The sequence below is a fragment of the Durio zibethinus genome, chromosome 13 (assembly GCF_047325235.1).
Source record: "Durio zibethinus cultivar Kanyao isolate XHJ-2024 chromosome 13, ASM4732523v1, whole genome shotgun sequence".
NCBI classification, from domain to species: domain Eukaryota; kingdom Viridiplantae; phylum Streptophyta; class Magnoliopsida; order Malvales; family Malvaceae; genus Durio; species Durio zibethinus.
Window position 1 is genome coordinate 13,426,445 of NC_143174.1, and position 25,498 is coordinate 13,451,942.

The window sequence follows — 25,498 nt, forward strand, 5'->3', positions numbered from 1 at the left end:
ATGCTATTAGTTAGTATAAATATTTATACTAAATATTGATATATTATTATTAAATTAATATATCAATATATTAAATTGAACAATATATTTGTAATTAATAATAATTATTAATTATTAGTTATTTAAAAATAATATGTATATTAAAACAAATATTAATAAATAAATAGTTAAATATTTACTAATATAACATATATTCATATTATATAATAAAAAAATAATTAATATTTTAAAACAATTAAATTATTATAAATTTCCTAAATTTATAATATTTAGTATTATTAATATTTAAATAATATTTAAATTGTTTATAAAAATTCTTATTAATAAATAATTAATAATTATTGAATAATTATTGTACAAATAATAATAATTGAATTAATTTGTAACAAAATAGACTATTTATTATCAATAAATAGAATTTATTTCAAATAATTTAAACATATAATATTTTAAATATTTATAAAATATTATGGGAACAAATTCAAATAGATAAACTTATACATTCAAAAATAATTGTTTTATGACAAAACAAAAAGTACTAACAATTTTATTTCAAATAAGCTTGTATGTTGAAAAACAATTGTTTTATGACAAAATGAAAGGTAATAATGATTTGAAATAGATAATTAAATTAATTATAATTAATTATAATATCATGCAAATATAATTAATAGTTATTATATTTATAATAATAATTCATAATTAATAAAATAATTATCCAAGTTTATAGTTTACAATGTGCTATAATAATTTATAGCTAATTATGATAAATTAACTTATTTATTAAATATTTAAAATTATTAAATATATTAATTATATAGTGATCATTAATATGCCAAATAATGTATATATTAATTAATATTTATAATGTATTTAATAATAAATAAATTTGTATATTTATAATAAACAAATTTATTAAATTAAATTATAAAATAATTAATATAAATTAATATTATAGATAATATTATAATAATTATAATTAATATTTAACCTATTAAAATATTTTTATTATTAGTATAATAACTATTATTTTATATATTATATATTTATATTATACTATAATAACAAATAATATAATAATAACAATATCTTATAATACTAATTAAATGTATAATTAAGTTAATATTATAATTATATAGTATAATATTTTTCATATTATATAATTGTTATTAATAATTATAAATATCAATTATAATTAATATTATTATAGTAATAAATTAAATATTAACAAATATAATAATTTAAATTGATTATTAATCAAATAATCATAATTGTTATTTAACTGATTATTTAATTAGTATTTGTAATTAAATATAAGTTAACTATATATATTATTTGATATTACAAGTTAATGATTTAGTTAATATATATAAATGATCAATATATTTAATAAATATAATTAATTATAATTATAACTAATTATATAATTTATTAATTTATATTATAAATATAAGTAGAATATATAAATTTATAATTATTTATTATATTAATATAAATTTTAATAAATATAAATTATAAATATTATAATTTATATTTTAAGAAATATTATAATATTATAATAAATTCGTATATATTATAATATAAGATTGTTATAAACAATTGTAAGTTTATAAACTAGTTATATTATAATATAATAACTAGAACTTATTATAATTTAATTATATTAATTAATTTATTAATTAATTTATACAATTAATAAGTAGTTATAATTAGTTTTATCCGATTTAATTGAAATAATAATCTGGATACTATTGAATTTTATTATAACCTATTAACTAATTATAACTAAATTAGAAATTCAATACTATATATCTGGAGGAGAAGTAGAAGATAATGATATAAAATTATTGATAATCCATATATTTAAACTAAATATTTAAATAATAATATTTATAATCAAATAACATAAATATTATATTATATTCTATTATAATTTAATAAATTTATATATTTTCTAAAAAAGTTGATAATCATTTTAACTAGAATATATATAAAATAATTTAAATTATTATTATAATTTATAACTTATTATTATGTTAAAATTTTAATTATTATATATTAATATTAATTATAAATATAATATAATTATGTTATAACCCATTATGTAATATTTATTTTAATTATTTAAATATTAATAAAAATTATATATTTCAAATGGACATGATTATATGAACTTGTTTGGTATTATAATAAATATAATTTAATTATATGATCTAGAAATTATTTAAATTACAATAATATCATTATAATAATTTATATCAATATATTAATTATATATTTATAAGGATGTTTATTATCATAATTATTATAAATTATTATATATTATTAATAGTTTAGTCATAACAAATACTATTTTAATTGTATTTTAAATAATTTTTATAAAATATAATTAATTAAAGATATTATATTAATTATCTAATATAATTATAATTTAATTATTTAAATAATTTAATTAAAAATTATCAAAGGGAAATTTTTGTTTTATTTTGAAAATTAATAATAACTTGGCAAAATTGGAATAAAGAAATAATTTAATATTTATCAATATTGATTGATAATATCATTAATTTATTGATAAAATATTAAAGTAATTAATATTTATTAATTATACTATTAATTATTATATTTAATTATAATTAATTATTTATAACATAATTAAGCTATTAGATAATATTAATATAAATATTAATTATATATTAATGTTAAACAAATTATTAAATATTATAATTAATACGCATGCATTATAATACATCATAATTATATATTTAGTTATATATAATAATTTGGTATAAGTAATTAAATTATAATAAAATTTAATTAAATTATGATATATTGGTTATAATAATTATCTAATATATAATTAAGCTAATTATTAGAGTTAATAAGTAATTAAATTATTTTATTCCGAATAAGCTCGTATGAACAAAAATATTAATATTATTAATTCTATTATTTGTAATAATATGGATATATAATTATTCATATTAATAATAGTATTAATAATATTTCAATAAAATATTAAATTAATTTAACTAATAAATTAGATATAATTATACTATAATGATATATTGACTCAATATATTATAAATAATTATTTTATTTTATATAGCATTAATTATAAATAATTATATAACTAATAAATTTATTATTATTAATTTAAATAATATATTAATCTAATTGCCAAACCAGTTTAAATAGTTAAGACTATATAAACGATTATCTATTTTAAATTGTTACAACCTTTTATTTTGTTGTAAAACATAAATATTTATATAGTTAAATTATATAATAATTTAATAATTATTACTTAATATATAATTATATTTAATACTTAAATATTTATTATTATAATAAATAAAATAATTGAATAATTTATTATATAATAATATATGAACAATAAATTTATATACTATTATTACTTAATTATTTTGATTGTTAATTATATAATTAAAATAAATATAAAACAAATCATATTAATAATTCAAAAAATACAATATATAGATTAAATCATTTCTAAGTATTTTATTAAACTTATAATATTATCAATGCCAAATTGAAAATTTGTTTATAATTATTAAAATTTAATAATTTTAATTGATAATCATCTCCTCAAGAATTAGTATTATCTATTTAATAGTAATAATGATATCTATTTTATTATTAATATATAAGATATTGTTAATAATTATTATAACTTAATTGGGTTATAATTATTAATTCATAATATTAAATTTATTATCTTTAATTATAATAAATTAATTTTATTATTATTATATTATAATTAAATTTATATTTAATTATAAAAATGGTTATTTGTCATATAGAGACACATATATATTAGTTATTTTTTGTAAAATATTAATTCACAATATTATGTTATTACATATAAGTTAATATTAAAATAATTTTAATTATTTATTTTTAATTTTAATAATTATTAATAATAAGCATTATTAACTTGTTAATCACTTTTATAACTATATAATTATAAAAATATATTATATAATTAATAAATTAGTATAGAATTAATTTATATATTATAAAATTAATAATATAATATATTATTTTAACTAAATAATATGCAACCATTTAATATAATATTATTTATAATTAGTATTTAATGTTATATAATATTTATTTAATTAATAATTACAACTATTTGATTACAAGTAATTAAATAAAATTACTTTATTAATTTATTACATAATTTATTTAGTACAATATTATCTAATAATATGGAATTATTATCTTATAATATAATGTAAATATATTATTTTATAAACTATATTATATATAATTAATATTTATAATATTGTAAATAATTATTATTTAATAATATCTTAATTTCTAAAATATAATAATATAATTTATTAAAATAATTATTAAATAATATAATTGTTTAACTTGTTTATTTATTATAATTATAGCTTATAATATGAATGTAATTTATATAATAAATATATATAAATTAGTTATATATAAATAAATAGTATATTATAATAATTATTTTTATAATTATAATAATTTATAATATATTCATTATTTATTAATATCGATATAATTCTATTATTTGTAGTTAATAAATATTAATTTATAGCAAAATTATATAATTACTTAATAATATAATTATAATTTACAATTATATATTAAAATAAATTATTAATTAACAATTGTTTTAATATATCAAATTAATATAATTATTAATATAATTAATAATGATAATATTTTAATAATATATTTATATCAATTAATATTATAATTAATTAATAATTAACAATATAAACATTATTGTAAATTAATTATTTAAAATATTTATAAATATATTCAAAATATAAATCCAAAATATTTATATTAATAAATACATAAATATATTACTTAAATATTTAACAATTAATTATATTCATATATTTTGTTTATATTTTAATTTATAATAATTAATAAATTAATCTATTTAATATTATTATTATTGTTCTCTGTCTTTTACTATAGGTATAGGGAATTTATTTTCATAACTATATTTAATTGTCTATAGTCAATACACATCCTCTAGGTGCCATCATTTTCTTAATTAAAAAACAATAATTTTTAATTAGTATTATTTTAGCTATAATTTAGTATCAAATAATTATTATATTTTTATTAAATATATATCAAATATGTAATTATGAATTACAATATTAATTATATAATAATTATAATATTTTATAATTTATTAATTATAATTCAAAATTATTTAGTTGATAAATAGATTTATTTTTTTAAATCTCTTTCTTATTAATTTTGTGAATATTAATAAATTAGTATTAATTTATTTTGAATAAGCTTGTATGAACTAAAACAATTGTTTTATGACTAAACAAAAGGTCAAAATGATTTCAAATAGATAATTGTTCTAATAGTCTTAGCTATTTGAACTAATTCGGTAAACAAATTTATTTTTTAATTCTCTTATTTATTAATTTTCAAAATATTATTAAATTAGTATTATTTTAATTAGAATAAGTTTGTATGAACAAAACAATTCTTTTACGACAAAAGAAAAGGTCATAATGATTTGAAATAGATAATCATAAATATAATAAATAGTTATAAAATTATATATTAAATTATATTATTAATAATAATTAGTTAATATATATAATATTTCAAAAAACATTTATTATTATAATTATTTAAAACAAACTAGTTGTCATATGCTTGTCTCAAATTATACTATTTATTAATATTAATATAATTAATAATTTTAATTATTTATATAAATTTACAATAACAAATATTTTATAAATATTGATTATTTATTATAAATAACTAATTTTTTGAATTAATAAATTATTAATTTTAATATAATTCAATATTAAGTTAATTTATAACAAATAGTTATAATTAATTATTAGTTTAATATTCTATTAGTTTCATGCCTAATAAAATAAAATAAATTAATTAAATAGTATAATTATTTATTATATTATAATTATTAATATTAAATAAGCTAATATAAGAATATAATAACTATATAATATTATAACTAAATATATTATATTAAATATATAATTATTAAATAAAAATTAATTTATAATTATAAATTAATAATTATTATAATTAATTAATTATAATAAATTAGCATTAATATTTTTTATTAATATTAATAAATATAATTATATAATTATATTTATCAAATAATATATAAAATATATTAATAATTATTATAATAATTATTTATAAATTAATTATAATAATAGTTATAATTAGTACCATAATTATTTGAACTAATTTCTCTATCATATATATAAATTATTATGTTATAACTAATAATAATTGGATAAAATATTATTATTATTGTTATTGTAATATTATTTTTAAATATTATAATTATTATTAATTAATATTATAATATTTATTATACTTTATAATAATATTAATTAATTAATTAACTTAAATTAATTATTATTCAAAAAATATTAATTATCTGATAAATTATAATTAATATTTTATTAATATATTTAATATTATATTATAATTATAATATATTAATATAATTATTAATCTGAATAATTAATTAATAAAAAGTTATAATGACTTGAAATATATAATTGTTTAAATAGTTATAATTATTTAAACTAGTTCAGTAAACAAATAATCTCCTACTTATTAATTTTTGAAATATTAATAAACTAGTATTATTAATAATTTAAAAATTAATAATATATTAATGATTATAATAATTAATTATGACTATTTTAATAATGAATTGTTTAATTATTTATATAAATTATGTATAAAATGAACTAAGATAATTGTAATAATTATTATTATAATAATTTATAATATATTATTTATAACACATCCAGATAGTTATGACTATTTTATTAAATAGTAAATCTAATTTACTATTTTAATATTAAATTAATATAAGATAACTATATATTAAATTATAATATAATTAATTAATATAATTGAAATTAAGCTATTAATTAATAATATTGTTTTAATATTATAACAAACTTATTTCAAATTTATTTACTGAACAAGTTGAAATAGTTATAACTATTTAAACAATTATTTATTTTAAATTATTAAAATAATAATAAATAATTAAAATAAATATAATAATTATAAATAACTTAAATATATAATAGTTATTAATATTATATAAATATATAATATATAATATATTATATAACTATATAGTATAATATATTAGTATAATTTATAAATATGATATAATTAGATTATTTTATCAAATAGTTAAATAATTATTTGTAATCATGACTTAAGATTAGTATTTTAACTATATTAATATTAATTATAGTATTATATTTAAATTATATAATTAATATTATTATTTGATATATTACTAATATAGAAATAATATAACATAATTATTAATTTCGAATAAGAATGTATGAGATGAAGCAATTATATTAAATTTAAATTATAATAATTACTAATTTATTATAATAATAATTATTATAATATTATTTTATTAATATTTTAAAAAAAAATTTAAACTAATAGTTTATATTAAATTGTAATACATTATAATAATCAAATAATTGAAATAAATTTTGATTTTAATATTATAATTATTGAAAAATTTGATTGTAAACTTTAATCAAAAGGAATTTATTAATTATTTGTTGTTATATTAATTTAATAATAATTATTATCTATTATTTGATAATAGATTAAATATTTATATTTGTTTATTTTTATATAAAAATATACTCATTCATTATAATATAAAACAATAAATATTTAATATTATTTTACAAATAATATATAATATATATTTATATATTTGAATAATATAATATTATTTTACTATTTGATTAATTAATAATTGTTGAAATATTACTACTATTATTAAAATTGAATACTAATTAATATAACATGTCACTTGTTAATTTATCATTAATTTTATAATATTAATTAATTATAAAATATTATAATACTTATAATATTATAATTAAAATTATAAATTATAAAATTATTTATAAATTTAAAGTAATAGATAATTTAATAAATTACTACAATAATTTATTGTACTAATTTAACAATTACGATTTGAAAAGGTCTTAACTAGGCTTCAAATATAATGATACTTATAATTATTAAATATTAATAAATTAATAAATTAATCTATTAATTGTTAAATTATAAAGTGATTTAAAAAATAAATCTATTTATTAAACTTATTCAAATAGTTATGACTATTTGAGCAATTATTTATTTCAAATCTTAACATATTAATATTATATAATTTATCTAATATTAAAATAACACTAATTTCTTAATTTTTAACTAATAAGTAAAAATTTTAAAAAATAAATCTATTTAACGAGCAAGTTTAAATAGTCATGGTTATTTGAATAATTATCTATTTGAAATCATTATGACCTTTTGTTTTGTGATAAAATAATTTTTTCTATTTATCTAATATTTGAATTGTTTCAACTTATTAAATTAATAAGTAATTTATTAATTACTCTTTCACTCTATTTTCAAAGTCCTTTTCATCTTTCCCTTACGGAACTTGTTTGCTATCGATCTCTCGCTCGTATTCAACCTTGGATAGAATTTACTATCCGATTGGGGCTGTATTCCCAAAAAAAACTCGACTCATAGACAGTGCCTCATGGTGCAATAGGGTCCAGGCATAACAAGGCTCTCACCCTCTACAGTGCCTTTTTACAAAGGGCAAGGACTTAGTCAACGTAAGCTGATGACTCACACTTACTAGGAATTTTTTGTTGAAGACCAACAATTGCAATGATCTATGCCTATTATGATAAAATTTCAAAGATTACTTGGGCCTATCAGCCAAGGCTATAGACTCGTTGAATATATCAGTGTAGCACTCGTGTAGCCCAAAACATCTAAAAGCATCATAGACCTATTATTACTTCAAACTTTCTTGCTCTAAGTAGCCATAGTCCCTTTAAGAAGCTAGCCATGAAAGATTATCTCCTCGTAGCTAGTTAATAGGCTGAGGTCTCATTCGTTAATAAAATTAAGCAGACAAGTCGCTCTACCAACTAAGAACGACCATACACCACCACTTATGGAATCAAGAAAGAGCTTTCAGTATGTTAATCCTTACTATGTCTGGAACTGATAAGTTTTTTTGTGTTGAGTCAAATTAAACTACAAGCTCCGCTCCTAGTGGTGCCTTTCCATCAATTCCTTTAAGTTTCAGCCTTGCAACCATACTCCCCCTTGAATCTAAAAACTTTGATTTTTCATAAGGTGTCGACGGAGTCCTAAAAGTAACATTCGTTGATCCCTGGTCGGCATCATTTATAGTTAAGACTAGGATGGTATTTGATCAACTTTGAGCCCCCAACTTTCATTCTTGATTAATGAAAACATTTTTAGCAAATGCTTTTATAGTTGATCGTCTTTCAAAAATCCAAGAATTTCACCTCTGACTATAAAATACGAATGCCCCTAACTGTCCCTATTAATCATTACTCCGATCCTAAAGGCCAACACAATAGCACCAAAATCTTATGATGTTATCCTATGCTAATGTATACAAACATAGAGGCCTACTTTGAGCACTCTAATTTTTTCAAAATAACATCGCTAGAGGAATGAACTGGCTAGTTAAGGTTAGGAGCATATCATTGGTTATAAGGACAAGTAGACTAGTGCTCACTGTGAGGTGGACTAGACGACCCAACTCTAGTTCCAACTACGAGTTTTTTAACTGTAACAACTTAATTATATGCTATTAGAGCTAGAATTATCGTGGCTGCTGGCACCAGACTTGCCCTTCAATGGATCTTCATTAAGGGATTTAGATTGTATTCATTTCAATTACTAGACTCATAGAGCCCAAATTGTTATTTATTATCCAACCTCTCCGTGTCAAGATTGGGTAATTGTTTGCCTGTTGCCTTCCTTAGATATGTTAGCCTTTTCTTAGGTTCCCTCTCTAAAATCGAACCTTAATTCTCCGTAACCAATCACCACCATAATAAGCCACTATCCTACCATCAAAAGTTGATAGGGTAAAAATTTGAATGATGCATCGTTGGCATAAAAGCCATGTGATATGTCGAGTTATAATGAATCATTAGAGCAAAGGGCAAAACCTGTATCGATCGTTTATCTAATAAATGCATCCCTTCCAAAAGCAGGGGTTTGTTGTATGCTTCAACTATAGAATTACTATGGTTATCTGAGTAGTAGATACCATCAAACAAACTATAACTAATTTAATAAGCCATTCACAATTTCATAGTCTAAATTAGTTCATACTTACACATGCATGGCTCAATATTTGAGACAAGCATATGACTACTGGCATGATCAACCAAGTAGCATTCCTTTAGGACATTGGGACTGCATAAGCCTCAACACACTAATTAAATGGTAGAGAGAGCCAACAGGGAGTACAAGCATCATGTGTGTCGAGCACATAAAATGCATAGCTTTGGACGAACAAGGGCTGAGGCCAGTGCCCACAAAACATTCTACATTCGAGAGCATGAATGAACACTAGTGTACCAATGTGACCATGGGGGTTTGGGTGGCACACTTAAGACACGGGGCACAATTAAGGTCCGACCCGTAAACCTTAAAGACATAAGGTAGATAAGGGATGGCAAGACATTCAATTTTTTTCAATTTAGGTATGCAACACAAGATCCCGATTGCACTCTCAGGGTACGATGACCACATGAGAGAGATTGAAAAGGGTGACGATCGATAGTTCGATGCATCGAGCATAGAGCCTGCCAACATGTATAACCATAACACTACTCATATGCCTATTGCATACAAGTGGTAGCATTCATGCACACCGATCCATAACCTGCCTAATCGATTCCACAACAGCAAGCGGAAAAAATGACGCATGAGCCATACCACAACCACTTGGCAGGGAAAAACATAAGTAAAGGTCACGAGACTGCACTTACATCCAATAGGCAATAACGACATAACACCACTAATGTTTGGTTTAGCCAGGACTGCATATGCAAACTCTGCTGTCATTACCCCAGAGGGACGTTACCCAATTCAAGGACTTGTTCATGGGGTCTTAGGTAGCATTGACTGCATGCACTGGCTTGGCTAGGCCAAGGCATTTTTTATGGTCGACAAGAAGGGACCATGAGACTATCAAATACTTGAAAGACTTGGTCAACCTAAGCCCATTATCACAGCTTCTGCTTACACCACCCTAGAGAGTCATTGCATGATTTAAGGACTTGATCTTAGGGTATGGTATAGCATTAGCAGCAGGCATAGGCTTGAGCTTGACCTTTTTTGAGTGCATCCCAACCGATCATGGTCATAGGCTCTTGTGAGTCACTAAAGCAATCGGTCTCTTGATAACATGGCTAAAAGGCATGCATGACTTGAATTTTGCCTCAAAGACGTTGCTATGGATGTACGCAATGAGAGGCCCATCACGCACATCTACTTCTTCCGAGAAAAAAGAGAGAGAGAGCACCCGAACAACCAACCCTTAAAAAGCATAAAAGATTTTATAGATATGCTAGCATAGACATTAAAGTGTCTGAAATTGGAAAACTTTTTTCAAATGGGCATATCTCACACCAAGGGTCTGTAAGTGCCAATGGTGGTCGAGGCATGTACCTGTACCAAAAGACCCAACATATGCCGATGGTGTTCGAGGTAAGTACCTACAACAAGGGCCAGCATGTGCCAATAATGATGGAGGCAATTGTTCATATGAAGGGTCATATTCTTCCGATGCTGATCAAGGCGCATGCATGTGCCGATAGTGGTTAAGGCCTTAGTTAAAGTTTGATTTTAGGCCATGGTGCACACGCTGAGCTTAGGCATGTGCTAGTGCCATATTTTTTTGCCTCGGGCACCATCACTGAAGCATCGCCAAAAGAACCTGATTGGCAGCATTGAGGGTTTCGACGATTAGGGGAAGGGGTTAAGGGGTGTGCGCACATGATATGCGATAGGTGGTGGCCCTTGACCCTTATATTGGCTCCTTATCCCCCAAGCAACCTCGATTATTCAACCTCTTTAAAGAGTATAAGAGCTTTTATCAGTTCGTAGCCAGTAGCCATTCAAGTATCTGAAATGAAACTTTTTTTAAATGGATACAAAATCTTTCACACTTTGACATTTTAGCTGAATTTTTTTGTGGATGCCAACAAAAATACAAGGATCACATATACCAAATTTGAGGCCAAAACTCCTAAAAATTTTTTAAAAAATACTAGATTGTAAAAAATTTTAAAAATCGTAAAAAATAAGAAATGAGTCATCTTGTTGTGAAACTTCACAGGAAGGCTTAAGGGACCATTATATAAATTTACAATCCATAAAAATGGCATTGGCATGGCAAAAATATGAAAACGTGTCTAAACCCACCTATTGTCCCTTCGTAAAGCACGTGGTGCATGGCCTAGCATGTGCTTATGGTGTTTGAGTGAACTGCCTGCACAAATGGCCAGCATATGCTGAGACCAAGGGTGAACATGTCTCGATGGTGGTCGAGGCATGTGCATGTGTCACAGTTTGCATGTTGGTCCAGGCTCAGAGGTTCTCTTTGAGTCAAGAAATAATTTCGATTCTAAAGGGATAGGATTCGACAGCCAAAGGGACCAAGCCTTGAGGCCTACTAAAGGCCCAGGTCATAGGGAACTAGCCCAAAACATTGGATTTGGCAGTGATCAAAACTTGAAAGCCTCAAGCATGGTGTTCAAGTTTGGTAGAATTGAGCCAACCTCTAGTGCGGGCACTGATGAGTGCTTATATCAATTAACAAGTCATAAAAACGACATTGGTGTAACAAAAATATGAAAATGTGTCTGAACCCACCTAATACCCTATCATGGTATGCATAGTGCATGGCTCAAGCCCAAGATACCCGTGCATGGTGTATAGCTCAGCATGTGCCAATGGTGTTCAAAAGAACTACCCGTACAAAGGCCAACATGTACAGATGATGGTCGAAGCATGTACTAAAACCTAGGGCCAACATGTCTTGATGATGGTTGAGGCATACGCATGTGTCACGGTTCTAGTGGAACAGGGTTTGATAGTTAAGGGAACCAAGCTTTAAGACTTACTAATGGCTTAAGTTATAGGGAACTAGCCTAGAATAATGGTATGAGCAATGATCAATTCTCTAGAGGTTCAGGCATGGTGTTCAAGTTTGACATAACTGAGCCAAGCCCAGGTGTGGGAGCTAGTGAGCACTTATATGAATTTACAAGCCATAAAAATGCTACTAACATGGCAAAAATATGAAGATGTGCTTGAACCTACCAACTACTCGATCGTGGTGCACATAGTGTGCTGCTCGAGCCTAGTATGTGCCTAGACCAAGGGCCAACATGCCCCAATGGTGGTCGAGGCATGTGCATGTATCATAGTCTATAAGCTGGTTTAAGCCTAGAGGTTTTATTCGAGTCGAGTAGTAGTTTCAGTTCTAGAAGGATAGGGTATGACAATTGAGAAAACCAGACCTTGAGGCTTATTGCAAACCCAAGTCATAGGGAACTAGTCCAAAACAATGGTATAGGTAGTGATCAAGACTCTAGAGGCTCAATCACATGTTCAAGTTCGACAGAGTTGAGTTGGACCCAAGTGCGGGTGCTGGTGAGCAATACGTGGGCACATGGTCAGACCCAGGTTCGAGCACTGATAATCAAGATGCAAACGCATGGCCAGACCCAGATGCAGGCATGCCTGAATACAATCTTGGAAGGATCAAATTTGTAGGCTTTTAGAAGGCCCAGTACTACAGCATAATCTTTGACAAGCTAGAAATATAATGAGCACTTCGAGCACTAATAATCAAGATGCAGACGCATGGCCAGACCCAGATGCAGGCATGCCTGAATACAATCTTGGAAGGATCAGATTTGTAGGCTTTTAGAAGGCCCAGTACTACAGCATAATCTTTGACAAGCTAGAATTATAATGAGCACTTGAGCTTTGTAGGCTAACTTAGGCACATAGAGTCAATTCCCTATCCAAGGCCGTATGTGGTTTGGCTTAAGATCGGAGCTTATGACATATACATTGAGCATCATTTCATGCTAATAGTGATCAAAGGGTAGACAAGTGCCTTAGGTGGAAAAGTCATGGTACACATGCCACAGCAAGTGTCAGCATCTGCCACAAATGTGTCCAAGGAACAACCAGCACTAAGGACCAGCTTATGCCAACAGTGATCAAGGCAAGTACCCATTCAAACATTGCATGCATCTAGTGATAGTGTCTAAGGCAACATCTCGAACAAAGAGGTCAACATCTACTGATGGTGTCCAAGGCAATAACGAGCTGGCATCTGCTGACGGTGTTGGATGTGGTTGTCCATGTAGCAATCGAGGGCCAGAGGCAATCAATGGCATTCGAGGTAACAACTTGCACTGAAGGCTAGTGTGTCTTGATGGAGATTGAGACAAGTGATCACATTAAGGGCGAGCCCATCCTTGTAACAAATACCAAGGGCATTTGGTTGCCATTTACTTAGACATTCAAGGAAGGGATGTTATTACCTAACCAAATCGGTTGCAATGGGGAACACCATTCATCCCCAACCTCAAAGGGGTGTGGTGTAAAAAAAATGAAGTGAGAGGGCTTTGGTGGGTGTGGGGGAGAGGGACAAATTGAACAGCAAAAGGCTAAATCGTAGTGAATCATGGCAACAAGGCCACTATACCACTTACAACAATTAAACTAATTTATTTTAATTATTCAAATAGTCATAATTATTTCAACTGTTTCAGCAAACAAATTTATTTATAAATCTCTTATTGATTAATTTTTGAAATACTAATAAATTTTTTTATTTTATTCTGAATAAGTTAGTAAGAACTGAAAAAATTATTTTACGATAAAACAAAATGTCATAACAATTTAAAATAAAGAATTGTTCTTATAGCCTTAACTATTTGAACTAGTTTAGCAAACAAATTTATCTTTTAAATCTATTAGTTATTAATTTTCAGAATATTATTATAATAGTATTATTTTATTTCGAATAAACTTGTATGAATAGCAATAATTGTTTTATGAAAGAACAAAAGGTTATAAGAAATTGAAATATAAATAGTCATAACTATTTAAATTAGTTCGATAAATAAATTTATTTTTTAAATCTCCTACTTATTAATTTTTGAAATATTAATAAATTAATATTATTTTATTACGAATAAGCTAGTATGATGAAAAACAATTGTTTTATGTCAAAACAAAAGTTCATAATGATTTGAAATAGATAAATGTTCAAATGGTCATAATTATTTTAACTGATTTGATAATAAATTTATGTTTTAAATCTTTAACTTATCAATTTTTAAAATATTAATAAAGTAATATTATTTTATTTGGGACAAGCTTTTATGATCTAAAACAATTGTTTTATGATAAAATAAAAGGTCATAATGATTTTAGATAGATAATTATTCAAATAGTCATAACTATTTGAACTTGTTCAGTAAATAAATTTATTTTTTAAGATTTTTTGCTTATTAATTTTCTGAATATTAATAAATTAGTATTATTTTATTTTGAATAAGCATGTATGAATTGAAATAATTATTTTATGACTAAACAAAAGGTTAGAATGATTTGAAATAGATAATTGTTCTAATAGTCTTAACTATTTGAATTGAATCAACAAACACATTTATTTTCTAAACCCTTACTTATTAATTTTTAGAATATTATTAACTTAGCAATATTTTACTCTGAATAAATTTGTATGAAAAGAAACAAATGTTTTAAGACAAAACAAAGATCATAATGATTTGAGATAGATAATTGTTTAAATAGTTATAACTATTCAAACTAGTTCGGTAAAGAGATTTAGTTTTTAAATCTCTTATTAATTTTTGAAATAGTAATAAATTAGTATTATTTTATTATAAATAATTGTGTATGAATAGAAACAATTGTTTTACAACAAAATAAAATGTCATAACAATTTGAAATAGATAATAGTTCAAATAGAAATGACTATTTGAATTGGTTCAATAAACTAATTAATTTTTTAAATCTTCAACTTATTAATTTTTAGAATGTTAATATATTAGTATTATTTTATTCCAAATAAACTTTTATGAATAGAAACAATTGTTTTATAACAAAACAAAAGATCATAATAATTTGAAATAAATAATTGTTCAAACAATCATAACTATTTGAACTAACTTAGTAAACAAATTTATTTTTTAAAATCTTTTACTTATTAATTTTGGAATATTAATTAATTAGAATTATTTTATTCCAAATAAGCTTGTTTGAACAAAAACAATTGGTTTATGACAAACAAATGGTCATAATGATTAGAAATAGATAATTATTCAAATAGTCATAATTATTTGAATGTGTTCAGAAAATAGCTTTATTTTCTAAAATTTTACTTATTAATTTTTAGAATATTAATAAATTTATATTATTTTATTCAAAATACGCTTGCATGAACAGAACCAATTATTTTATGACAAAACAAAATGTCATAATGTTTTGAAATAGATAATTGTTTAGATAGTCATAACTATTTCAACTTGATCGATAAGAAACAATTGTTTTACAACAAAATAAAATGTCATAACAATTTGAAATAGATAATAGTTCAAATGGACATAACTATTTGAACTGGTTCAGTAAACTAATTAATTTTTTAAATGTTCAACTTATTAATTTTTAGAATGTTAATATATTAGTATTATTTTATTCCAAATAAACTTGTATGAATAGAAACAATTGTTTTATAACAAAACAAAAGATCATAATGATTTGAAATAAATAATTGTTCAAACAATCATAACTATTTGAACTCACTCGGTAAACAAATTTATTTTTTAAATATTTCACTTATTAATTTTGGAATATTAATTAATTAGAATTATTTTATTCCAAATAAGGTTGTTTGAACAGAAACAATTGGTTTATGACAAAACAAATGGTCATAAGGATTTGAAATAGATAATTATTCAAATAGTTATAACTATTTGAATGTGTTTAGAAAATAGCTTTATTTTCTAAAATTATACTTATTAATTTTTGGAATATTAATAAATTTATATTATTTTATTCAAAATATGCTTGCACGAATAGAACCAATTGTTTTATGACAAAACAAAATGTCATAATGTTTTGAAATAGATAATTATTTAGATAGTCATAACTATTTCAACTTGATTGATAACAAAATTTATTTTTTTAATTCTGTTACTCTTTAATTTTTAGAATATTATTTTATCTCAAATAGGCTTATATGAATTGAAGCAATTATTTTATTACAAAACAAAAGCTCACAATGATTTGAAATAGATTATTATTCAAATAGTCATGACTATTTGAACTTGTTCGACAAACATATTTATTTTTTTAAATCTTTTACTTATAAATTGTTGAAATATTAATAAATTAATATTATTTTATTCCGAATAAGCTAGTATGAACAAAAACAATTGTTTTATGACAAAACAAAAAGTCATAACAATTTGAAATAAATAATTATTCAAATAGTCATAACGATTTGAACTTGTTCAGTAAACAGATTTATTTTTAAATGTTTTACTTATTAATTGTCTTAATTTAATAAATTTGTATTATTTTATTCAAAATAAGCTTGTATGAACAGAAAAAATCATTTTATGACAAAGCAAAAGGTTATAGCGATTTTCAATAAATAATTGTTCAAATAATTATAATTATTTAAACTTGTTCAGTAAATAGATTCATTTTTTAAATCTCTTAATTATTATTAGCTTTTTAGGTGAGATGGTGATCCAAGAGGAGGGGTGAATTGGATTTCTCCAAATTCTTCCTAAACAATGATTTCAATATAGTTGAATGGAAATTAAAACAATAAACACTTTTGATGGAAATATAATGCAAACAATAACAAGTAATGAACCTAAAATCAAATATAAACAATAATAAATTGTAAGGAGATAAGGATAGAGAAATTAAACACAATGATTTATAGAGGTTCGGTCCTTCTCCACAAGGCACCTACGTCCTCTCTTCTTGGTTGTCCACACCAAGGCTTCAATCCACTATTCCTGAAATGAAAATACAACCTATCTTTTTCTTTCTAAGGCTTAAGATAGAAACCTCTACTCTTTGTAGTATTTTACCCAATCTCACTACAAAGCTCTTAAGAGGATATCTCACCTCTTGTTCTCTTCCACCCTTGTATATCAAAGGTAATTTTGCAAACAATAGAACAACCTCTCTAAGGCTAAGTGTTTGCTAAGTTTAAGTACAAGAAAATGATGAATGAACAACAAATATAATTTGGATACAATAAATACAAAGATATGGACTTTGAAGCTCTAAAAACTCTTGATTCTTTGAGAGAATGAAAATATGGCTTATTGGCTCTTACTCTCTTGATTCATCAATCTTCTTGGTGTGTTGGAGTGCCCAATTTATAGAGAAATTGAAGAGGTAGCTGTTGGAAGTGTTTGGGAGAAGAAAATAGCCGTTGGAAGCACCAAAAAGTAGCCGTTGGAGTGTTTTTGCCTAGAACCGATTGATCCCCTATGTGGGGGATCAATCCCTTTTCTGGATTTTTAGTCATGGGAGCATTCTGTTTGAAAACCAATCGATCCCTTCTATAGGGGATTGATCCTATCCATGCTGGGTGGTAGTTTTCTATTTGGCACTCTACTTATTAATTTGATCATAACTTGAGTTATACAAATCCAAATCACAAACCATTTGAAGATTTATAAACTAGACTTAAAGGACTTTCTATCCATATAAAGTTCATCACCTAATTCACTGTGTACAAATTATAGCGAATTTTCAAAAATTACACCTTGTGCAGTTTTTCTGACAACTGCAAAGTGTCTAGTAAAGATTCAAAATCTTTTCTTAGAAAATTTGGATTTTGATTTTGTTTGATCCATTAGAAAGTAGACTCAAAGAGCTTTCCAACCATATAAAATTAAAATATTAAAACTTTGTGAATTAATACAGAAAAATAAAGTAAGTTCAATGTTGGAAAACTTTGTTCTTGTAAAATAGCTTTCTTAAGTTAATCTATTTCTCAAATCCAATATTATCAAATTTGTATTAAGTCCAAAATGAATAAGTTCACTTTAAAAAAAACAATTGGACTTTCATTTAAGCTCAAATAAATAATCTTTAAAGATAGATTTGGTTTGAGAAATATGAAAACAAAGAAAGGTTTGTTTAAGCTTTGAAAATCATATTATTTATTTAGTACCAAAATATAAAACTTAAGAACATGTACTAAATAAATCTTTTTTAAAATCTTGATCAAGTTTATTTAGCTTTAATATTTTTTTCATTTCAAAATAAGGATCAATTCAAGGCTAATAATCATTTTTAGGATCAAACGCTTACCACTACACCAGAAGCTATAACTGATAGTGAAGGTGCAACTCTATTTCCTTATTCTCTTTTGGTAGCGCAGAGCCCCGTACTAAGCAATAGGCAGACATAAGGGGTTTCGCAAAGCCTTCATGGGATACCTCACCCATTGGGCCTGGGCAGGTTAGGTTGCCATACACTAAAATTCGATCCACCATGGGATACCTCACCTAGATGAATCGACATATCAAGTCCCTAAGAGAGACCACTGGACCCCATAATCCAACAATCCCCCCCAGCGGCACCTAGGGGACTCGAACCTGTAACCTCACTTTGATACCGGTTTTCAGGATCAAGTGCTTACCACTACACCAAAAGCTATAGCTGATAGTAAAGGTGCAACTCTATTTCCTTATTCTCTTTTGGTAGCGCAGAGCTCCGTACTAAGTGACAGGTGGACATAAGGGGCTTCGCAAAGCCTTCATGGGATACCTCACCCATTGGGCCTCGGCAGGTTCGATTACCATACACTGAAATTTGATCCACTATGGGATATCTCACCTAGATGAATCGACATACCGAGTCCCTAAGAGAGACCGCTGGACCCCATAATCCAACAATTATTAATTTTCAAAATATTAATAACTTAATATTATTTTATTTCGAATAAGCTTATATGAATTGAAATAATTTTTTTATGACAGAAGAAAAGGTCATAACAATTTGAAATAGATAACTATTCAAATAGTCATGACTGTTTGATCTAGTTTAGTAAACATATTTAATTTTTTACATTTTTTACTTATTAATTGTCAAAATATTAATAAATTTGTATTATTTTAAACTGAATAAGCTTGAATAAATAGAAACTATTATCTTATAATAGAACAAAAAGTCATAATGATTTGAAATAAATAATTGCTTAAATAGACTTAATTTGAACTAGTTTGATAAATAGATTTATTTTTTAAAATTTTTATTAATTTTTGAAATATTAATAGATTAGTATTATTTTATTTCAAACAAACTTATATGAACAAAAACATTAGTTTTATGACAAAACAAAAGGTCATAACAATTTGAAATAGATAATTATTCAAATAGTCATAATTATTTGAACTGGTTAGGTAAATAGAATTATTTTTTAATTCTCTTACTTATTAATTTTGAAATTTTAATAAATTTATTTTATTTTATTCTAAATAAGCTAGTATGAATTGAAAATATTGTTTTATGAAAAAACAAAAGGTTATAATGATTTGAAATAGATAATTATTTATATAGTTTTAACTATTTGAACTAGTTCGACAAATAATTTTATTTTTTAAATCTCTTAATTATTAATTTTCAGAATATTATTAGATTAGCTTTATTTTATTTCAAATAAGCTTGTCTGAATAGAAATAATTGTTTTATGACAAAATAAAATGTTATAACAATTTGAAGTATACAACTACTCTAATAGTCATAACTATTTGAATTGATTTTATAAACAGATTTATTTTTTAAACCTCTTACTTACTAATTTTTGAAAGATTAATAAATTAGTATTATTTTATTCCGAATAAGCTTGAATGATCAAAAAAAATTGTCATACGACCAAACCAAAGGTAAAAACAATTTGAAATAGATAATTATTGAAATGGCCAAAATTATTTAAACTGATTTGGTAAACATATTCACTTTTTAAATCACTTACTTATTTGAATTTGTTCGGTAAATAGATTTATTTTTTTAAATCTCTTTCATATTAATTTTTCAAATGTTAATAAATTAGTATTAATTTATTCTGAATAAGTTTGTATGAACTGAAATAATTGTTTTATGACTAAACAAAAGATCAAAATGATATGAAATAGATAATTATTCTAATAATTTTAACCATTTGAACTAATTCAGTAAACAAATTTATTTTTTAAATCTCTTATTAATTTTCAAAATATTATTAAATTAGTATTATTTTAATCCAAATAAGCTTGTACAGAAAAATAATTGTTTTACGTTAAAAGAAAAGGTCATAACAATTTGAAATAGATAATCATTCATAAAGTCTTAACTATTTGAACTAGTTCGACAATTAGATTTATTTTTTAATTTTCTTGGTTATTAAGTTTTGAAATATTATTAAATTAGTATTATTTTATTCTAAATAAAATAGTATGAACAGAACCAATTGTTTGATGATAAAATAAAAGGTTATAACGATTTGAAATAAATAATTATTGAAATAGTCTAAATTATTTGAAATGGTTTGGTAAGCAGATTTTCTTTTTACATCTCTTACAGATTTATTTTCTAAATATTAATAAAATAATACTATTTTATTTCCAACAAACTTATATTAACAAAAACAATTGTTTTATGACAAAACAAATCTTTAAATATTTTTACTTTAAAATAGATTTGAAATTAAATATTTAATTTTTAAATTAAACAAATTTAAACTTAAATTAGAATAATATTCAAATAGTTATGAATATTTGAATTATAAGATTTCAAATATAAAAAATTAATAACTAAGAGATTTAAAAGGTAATATTTTTCTAATTATTTAGCTATTGTTTTATGACAACTCAAATAAAAAACTTTTAATAAGTTTAAATTACAAAAGGTATGATTCAAATTTATTAATAAATTATTAATTTAGTACGATTTGAAATAAAAAAATGTTCAAATTGTTATAGCTAATTGAACTAGTATGGTAAATAGATTTATTTATTAAATCTCTTATTAATTTGTGAAATATTAATAAATTAATAGTATTTTATTTCGAACAAACTTATATGAACAAAAACTTTTTTTTACGACAAAACAAAAGGTCATAACGATTTGAAATAGATAATTATTCATATAATCTTAACTATTTGAATTAGTTTGGTAAACAAATTTATTTTTTAAATCTATTAGTTATTAAATTTCATAATATTACTAGATTAGTATTATTTTATTTTGAATAAGCTTGTATGAAGATAAATAATTATTTTATGACAAAACAAAAGGTTATTAAACTTATTATTCATTAAATAATAATTATTATTTAATAATATTATATAATATATTATAACAATAGTATTATCAATTTAATATAAGATTATATTAATTAATTTAATATCAAGTTATTTAATAATTAATATTAATACTTAAATTATATTTATATTAATATAATTTTAATAATTTATAACAATTAATATTATAATTATATATACATATTTGACTATTAGAGTTTACATTATTAAATAAATTATCTATTTATATAAGTATTAATATATTAATATTATTTACTTATAAATTTATAATTATAATATTAATAATTTGTTAATAATAATTTATAATACTATTAATAATATCTTATAAAAAAATAATATTATAATATAATAATTATATTAAAATAATTTAAAACTTATAATGTTTAGTTAATATTTATGAAGTAATTATTAAATAATATAATTATTATTAATTTATAGTATTAAATTACATTATAATTTATTTATTTAGTATAAATATTAATATATTATAAATATTATTAAATTAATTAAAAATATTAAATTATTTTTAATAATTTACTCAATTATTTTATTAATTTATTAAACTCAATTAAATATTAATTAATATTTTAGTAATAATAATTAACATAATTATTAATATATAAAGGTAATATTATGTTTTATAACAATGAATATTATAGTAATTTAATATCATAATATTTTTAATTAAATTTGTTTAATAATGATAATTATTATGTTAATAATAATTAATATTAATATAATTTATTAATTTTAAATTTGTTTAATTAATAATAAGTATTAGTTTAGTAATAATAAATTACAGAATAATATTATAATAATATTAGAAATCTAAGATAATTAATAATATTAATTATAATAATTAAATAAATTATATTAATATAATTATTTATTGAATAGATTGTAATTTGTATATTATTTTATTATCTAATTTATTATAAATTAGATATAATTTGACTTTTTGTTTAATTAAATAAGTATTATTATATTTATTATTATATTAATAATTTTAGTTATATTAAATAATAAGTATAATATAATTAATTAATTATTATTATTATTATTATTATATATAATAATTTATTATAAATTATAAATTTATATTAATAGTTTAATAATTATAACTTTTAAGTTTAAATATCATATATAATATTTTATTATATAATAATATTAATAATTATATAATAATTATATAAATTGATTTTTATATAAATTAATTATATTATTAATTTAAAATATACTAATTAAATAAATTAATTAATTGGTTATTATTATATATATCATTAAATAGTAAGTGATAATTGGTTATTATTCATAACAATTGTTCCTGTTCATGCAAAATTATTTAGAATAAAATAATACTAAATAGATTAATAATACTGTAATTTGTTGTTACTATTAATAATATTACTATTTGAAATGGTTTGGTAAGCAGATTTTCTTTTTAAATCTCTTACAGATTTATTTTTTAAATATTAATAAAACAATATTATTTTATTTCAAACAAATTTATATTAACAAAAACAATTGTTTCATGACAAAACAAAAAGTAATAACGATTTAAAATAAATAATTGTTTAAATAGTTATAATTATTTAACTAAACAAAAACATAATTATAACTTTCCGAACCAGTTCAAATAATGATGACTATTTAAACAATTACCTATTTCAAATCGTTATTACTTTTGTTTTGTCATAAAATAATTGTTTTTGCTAATACAAGCTTATACGGACTAAAATAATACTAATTTATTAATATTTTTAAAATTAATAAGTAAGAGATTTAAAAAATAAATTTATTTTTTGAATCAGTAACAAAAATCTAGTTATAATTATATTTCAATTATAAAATGATTGTTTATTTATAATTATATGTTAAAATAATTTATATTATTAAATATTGGATGAAATATATTATATTTCATAATTTTTATAATTATAACTAATAAAATGAATTACTATTATAAATAATAATAATAAATATAGTTAATATTAAAATAATATAGTATTTAATATAATTATTAAAGATTATAATAATTTAATAGTAATATTATAAGCAAGATTAGTCTATAGCTTGTTTTATAATATAATTTAGATTGATATATAATACTTTATTATAATTAATATACTTTATTAATAATAATTAATATTAATTGTATTATAATTATTATATAATTAATATAATTATAATAGTATGGTAATAAATTATTATACTATTATGTTTATTTAAATAAACAAAGTAAATATTAAAATTATTTAAATAAATATATTTGTAACTAATTACAAAAGGTTATAACGACTTGAAATATATAATTGTTTAAATAGTCATAATTATTTGATCTAGTTCAATAAACAAATAATCTCCTACTTATTAATTTTTGAAATATTAATAAACTAGTATTATTTTATTCTAATTAGGCTTGTATGATGAAAGACAATTGTTTTATGATAAAACAAAAGTTCAAAATGATTTGAAATAGATAATTATTCAAATGGCCATAACTATTTGAACTGATTTGATAAAATGATTTATGTTTTAAATCTCCAACTTCTTAATTTTTGAAATATTAATAAAGTAATATTATTTCTCAAATTTTGAAATATTAACAAAGTAATATTATTTTATTTTGGATAAGCTTTTATGAAATGAAACAATTGTTTTATGATAAAACAAAATGTCATAATGATTTTAAAATGATAATTGTTTAAATAGTCATAACTATTTAAACTTCTTTGGTAAATAGATTTATTTTTTAATTCCTTGCTTATTAATTTTTTGAATGTTAATAAAATAGTATTATTTTATTTCGAATAAGCATGTATGAACTGAACAATTATTTTATGACTAAACAAAATGTTAGAATGATTTAAAATAGATAATTATTATAATAGTCTTAACTATTTGAACTGGTTCAACAAATACATTTATTTTTTAAATCTCTTACTTATTAATTTTTAGAGTATTATTAGTTTAGCAATATTTTACTCCAAATAAGTTTGTATGGATAGAAACAACTGTTTTATGACAAAACAAAGATCATATCAATTTGAGATAGATAATTATTCAAATAGTCATAACTATTTGAATTGGTCTGATAAATAGATATAGTTTTTAAATCTCTTATTAATTTTCAAACCGGTTATAAATATATATTATTCTATCAAATAATTAAT

The 25,498-nt window shown here is 21.5% G+C and overlaps 2 pseudogenes; both read right to left on the reverse strand.

The window, feature by feature from the left end:
• Window positions 1–12,500, reverse strand: part of LOC111304024 (1,4-alpha-glucan-branching enzyme 2-2, chloroplastic/amyloplastic-like) — a 51,816-nt pseudogene extending 39,316 nt beyond the window's left edge.
• LOC149515362 (18S ribosomal RNA) lies at window positions 8,634–10,325 on the reverse strand (annotated as a pseudogene).
• Window positions 12,501–25,498: the final 12,998 nt, after the last annotated feature.